The sequence below is a fragment of the Lithobates pipiens genome, unplaced genomic scaffold (assembly GCF_037356315.1).
Source record: "Lithobates pipiens isolate NorthernLeopardFrog02 unplaced genomic scaffold, aLitPip1_a1.2 Scaffold_8, whole genome shotgun sequence".
Taxonomy (NCBI): domain Eukaryota; kingdom Metazoa; phylum Chordata; class Amphibia; order Anura; family Ranidae; genus Lithobates; species Lithobates pipiens.
In genome coordinates, this window is record NW_027507903.1 from 459,185,574 (window position 1) to 459,191,166 (window position 5,593).

The following is a 5,593-nucleotide window of genomic DNA, read 5'->3' on the forward strand; positions in this document are numbered from 1 at the left end:
TGTGTGTGTGTGTGTGTGTGTGTGTGTGTGTGTGTGTGTGTGTGTGTGTGTGTGTGTGTGTGTGTGTGTGTGTGTGTGTGTGTGTGTATATAAAAGGGCAATACATTTTTTGACTCCTGACAGACCCTTGGATCTTTCATCCAGTGCTGCACTGATGTTTCTGGATTCTGAATCAGTGGGGAAAGCAAAATAATTGTCAAAAGATCTGTGGGAAAAGGTAGTTGAACTGTATAAAACAGCAAAGGGATATAAAAAGATATCCAAGGAATTGAGAATGCCAATCAGCAGTGTTCAAACTCTACATTCAAAAAAGGGCAAATGGGACTTTAAATGAGGCGTGTTGCTGAGTAAAAAATATATTTATTTGTTGGGTATAAAACCATATCACAAAAAGTGTCGAACTCATATAGGACACAGTTAATTATAGTACATTTCTTTGAATACATTTGTTTAGATATACAGTCATTTTGCAAGGTACAATACAACATCAGTAGCAATGCAGATGTGTAGATATACTCATCCATTCATAAAACCAATAAACATTAGCCATTGCTTATAATAAGTCGAAATAATCTGGGCATCAGTTGGATATATACTCGACGCACGTTTCATGGCTCTTACCAATCATCAGGAGTACAGATGCTCTGAAATTAGATCAAAAATGTCTATAAATATGGGATAACCTTTAAACGGAGAACAATCTCTCTAGAAAAGGGGGGGCTATACCTTACTGTCCGGCCCATAGGTGACACCAAGCATCTGTCCAGGAGATACAGAGGACAGGGATATCGATCTCCCCCGGGGCTGAGGTGAGGAATCGCACCCAAAACGAGGATAGCAGCTGTGTAAAGCCCAGGTGACCATGATAGTGTAGAATGTGTGCTTACCAGGGCATGCTATTCTGCAGAAATATAGACCATGGGTGAACCTGTCTGCGGTTGGAGAGTTGGGGGCTGTTAGGATGTTCCTTTGACCCCGGGGCTGCGATGCATAGCAGTCTCGCCCCCTCCCCCCATTGTCTCTCTTAGTGACTGGGGTTGGGGGCCTGCCTCCTGTGCATCGGTGTCATGATTGTTTGCTCTGCTCAGGTAGGATTACACACCTGAGCTTGGAGCTCTTTTCCTTCTTTCTCCACCAATTGGAGCTTCATGACGCTGGTGGGGACCCGCCCTTTGCTGGGGATTTAGGCTGTCTGTGGTAACCAGCTGACCATTTCACCTTGATTCAGCCACACAAGCAGGATTCCATGCATATCTGCAGCCATAGAATTATACACCAGGTAACTGAGACTATTGCATTTAAAATGATTGCATTAATTGCACACCATTTATTTAATTTACCTACAAGTATGGATCTGTTCCATCAATAGTAAAATAATTTCAATAGGCTTTATCTCTATATTTCTGCAGAATAGCATGCCCTGGTAAGCACACATTCTACACTATCATGGTCCCCTGGGCTTTACACAGCTGCTATCCTCGTTTTGGGTGCGATTCCTCACCTCAGCCCCGGGGGAGATCGATATCCCTGTCCTCTGTATCTCCTGGACAGATGCTTGGTGTCACCTATGGGCCGGACAGTAAGGTATAGCCCCCCCTTTTCTAGAGAGATTGTTCTCCGTTTAAAGGTTATCCCATATTTATAGACATTTTTGATCTAATTTCAGAGCATCTGTACTCCTGATGATTGGTAAGAGCCATGAAACGTGCGTCGAGTATATATCCAACTGATGCCCAGATTATTTCGACTTATTATAAGCAATGGCTAATGTTTATTGATTTTATGAATGGATGAGTATATCTACACATCTGCATTGCTACTGATGTTATATTGTACCTTGCAAAATGACTGTATATCTAAACAAATGTATTCAAAGAAATGTACTATAATTAACTGTGTCCTATATGAGTTCGACACTTTTTGTGATATGGTTTTATACCCAACAAATAAATATATTTTTTACTCAGCAACACGCCTCATTTAAAGTCCCATTTGCCCTTTTTTGAATGTTGAACACATATCCGGGATGGAGGCTTGCTTGCTGCTACTAATAGGTTGTGTCAGGTCGCACCATTTTTTAGTGTTCAAACTCTAATTAAGAAGTGAAAAATTAGGGGTTCTGTTGAAACCAAACCACGGTCAGGTAGACCAACTAAAATTTCAGCCACAACTGCCAGGAAAATTGTTCAGGATGCAAAGAAAAACCCACAAATAACTTCAGGTGAAATACAGGACTCTCTGAAAACATGTGGTGTAGCTGTTTCAAGATGCACAATAAGGAGGCACTTGAAGAAAGGTGGGCTGCATGGTCGAGTCACCAGAAGAAAGCAATTACTATGCAAATGCCATAAAGTATCTGACTTACAATACAGCAAACAGCACAGAGACAAGCCTCAAACCTTCTGGCACAAAATCATTTGGAGTGATGAGACTAAAATTTAGCTTTTTGGCCACAACCATAAACACTTCATTTGGAGAGGAGTCAACAAGGCATATGATGAATGGTACACCATTCCTACTGTGAAATACGGAGCTGGTTCACTGATGTTTTGGGGATGTGCGAGCTCCAAAGGCACAGGAAATTTGGTCAAAATTGATGGCAAGATGAATGCAGTATGTTATCAAAAAATACTGGAGGAGCATTTGCATTCCAACATGACAATAAACCAAAACACAAGGCCAAGACGACCTGTCATTGACTGCAGCAGAATAAAGTGAAGGTTCTGGAGTGGCCATCTCAGTCTCCTGACCTCAATATCATTGAGCCACTCTGGGGAGTTCTCAGATGTGCAGGTCATACAAGACAGCCCAAGTACCTACAGGAACTGGAGGCTTTTTGCCAAGAGGAATGGGTAGCTTTAACATCTGAGAAGATAAAGAGCATCATCCACAAATACCACAGAAGACTTCAAGCTGTCATTGATGTTAAAGGGAGCAATACAGCAATACATGGTGTGAATAACTGGAGTCTTGTCACATACCTTATCCGAGGAAAGATGCTGAGAGAGGCTCCCCTTGCGGCTGAGTGCAGTATACATGCTGTAGGTGGAACAGAATGTAAAATGCTCATAGAAGCACGGGTTTCCAGCAGGGTGAAGAAGACTGGAACAGGTGATTCCTGAAAGCCACTTGAGACTGGTGCAGGAGTAAGTCTTTTGAGAACTGTGCAGAGTGCAGTAGGCTTGAGAAACCAAGAAGCTTGGTAAAGGCCTGGCAGAGGATCTAGCACAGTGGATCAGGCTGCAGCTGCTGCAAGTGGGATCTGTATGGCAATCCAGGGTTAAGTATGGTACATGAGAGATAGCAAAGTCCTTCAGGCAGGTCGGGGTCATACACAGGTGATCAAAAAGGTTTAAAAGCAGAAGCAAAGTCCTTAAGACATGCCAAGGTCATTCACAGGTGGTAAGCAGGTAAAGCAGAATCGAGATCCTTAAGACAAGCCAGGGTCAGAGGTAGGAGAAGATCAGAGCATGTCACAGGGTAATCCAGGTCACAACAGGAACAACAGGAAGCAGATCAGGTTTCTGGAACAACTGAAGACAATCCAGCAACTTGGGTCAGACAGAGGCAGCCTTATATAGGCCAGAAGGGGGAACCATCTGTCACATAATGCGCCTATGGCGCCCATTTCTTCTACTGGTAAGAATGCCAGTACTTCCACGGCCTATCCCCTGACTGTGTCCCCCCCCCCCCAAGGGGTAGCCTCCGGATGCCCAATCTAGCCATTCTCTCGGAGTGTCTGCTGTGGAAGGCTTGTATTAGTTGTGGAGCATGTATATTGCTTGAGGGCTCCCTGGAATTATCCTCTGGAAGGTACCCCTTCCACTTGATGAGGTACCACACTTGTCTTCCTCTTTTTCTGCAATCCAAAATGGCCTCCACTTCGAATTCAGGTTCGCCTTGTACCAGGACTGGAGGTGCTGGCAATTCCTCTCTTTCGTGAAAAGGACTCGGAACAGTTGCTTTTAATAGTGAAGCATGGAAAACTGGATGAATTTTATAAGAGCTAGGCAGTGCCAATTCAAAGGCCACTGGGTTTATCATCTTTTTGATTCTGAAGGGACCAATGAACTTGGGTCCAAGTTTCCACTATGGACAGGAGAGTTTGAGATTTATGGCCGACAGCCAAACTTTGTCACCAATCTTGAAAGCAGGGTTTTCTCTTCTTCCTTTATCATATTTCTTATAATTAACCTGAGCCTCTTGCATGGCCGCCTAGAGTCCCTGGTAATTGGTCTGGATGGAATGTATCTGATCCTGGACTGCGGGTACTGATGCTCCGGGTATGGAATTGGGCAAAAATTAAGGGTAAAAGCCATAATTGGCCCAAAAAGGAATTTGATTAGTGGTGGCATGCAGGGAGTTGTTGTAGAAGAGAAGCCCAGTCATCGTGAGAGCAGGTATAAAAATATTGCAAGTATTGGTCTAAGGTCCGATTAGTCCTTTCGGTCTGGCCATTTTCTTTATGGGTGGCAAGCTGATAAAAGGCATACTTCAAATGCTAAAGATTTGCAGAGGGCCCTCCAGAAACTGGAAGTGAATTCAGATACGTTGTTGTCCGGTATTCCGTATAGCCTGACAATTTCTTTAATGAAAGTGTGTGCTGTATTAAAGCGTTTCTGCACTCATAATAATACATTTGCCCATTCTGTTGCCTCTAGACCGTACATTTGATAATGCCACATGTTTTTTTTTTTTTATTAATCTACCTTTTGTAATTCGTAGTTTTTTATTTTCCTCCCCTGCGGCGATGGGCGGTCTCTTGCGGGGATCAGCATCATTTCCTGCTGAATCCTGGGATCTCGTCCAAGTAATCCCAGGAGACATTGCGGCTAATGCACCCGGAATCTCGCGAGATTTCGGCTAATACACCCGAAATCTCGCGTGATTTCGGCTATTACAGCAGGAAATGATGCTGATCCCCGCAAGAGACCGCCCATCGCCGCAGGGAAGGAAAATAAAAAACTACGAATTACAAAAGGTAGATTAATAAAAAAAAAAAACATGTGGCATTATCAAACGTACGGTCTAGAGGCAACAGAATGGGCAAATGTATTATTATGAGTGCAGAAGCGCTTTAACAGCAGAAGGTGTGCCACCCACAGGCACGAAATGTGCCATCTTTGAAAGTCAGTCAACCAATACCAGAATAAAGGTGAATCCTTCTGAAGGGGGCAAGTCTATGATGAAGTCCATTGAGATGTTTCTCCAGGGCTGTTCTGGAATGGGTAGTGGCCTCAACAGACCCCATGACTTGGCTTTGGACCCCTTATTACGTTAGCACACCATACAGGAGCTGACATAGTTCTTACAATCTTGTCTCCATCCTGGCCACCAGAAGGCTGTATCAGCTCAGAGGTCTTCTGTACCCCAAAGTGTCCTGCTAGTTTATGGTCATGGAATGTCTCTAGGACCTTAGGACATTAAGTCTCACTAGTTGCGGGACGAAGATCTTATCCTGAAACCAAAGTAAGTCTTCTTGTTTAGTCAGAGAAGAGACATCAGGTTCAGTGCACTGACTGTAAGCTTGCTTAATTGCTGTCCTTAGATCGGGTTGAATAAGAGGAACATTTTGGGCAGATAAGATGGTATC

At 43.7% G+C, this 5,593-nt stretch overlaps 1 long non-coding RNA gene across 1 annotated transcript; it reads right to left on the reverse strand.

Moving 5' to 3' along the window:
• Nucleotides 1-417: 417 nt before the first annotated feature.
• Nucleotides 418-896, reverse strand: LOC143963204 (uncharacterized). Its single transcript, XR_013270909.1, has 2 exons — nt 727-896; nt 418-644 (listed from the first exon to the last, which is right to left on the reverse strand). It is a non-coding gene; the product is annotated as an uncharacterized LOC143963204 (long non-coding RNA).
• Nucleotides 897-5,593: the final 4,697 nt, after the last annotated feature.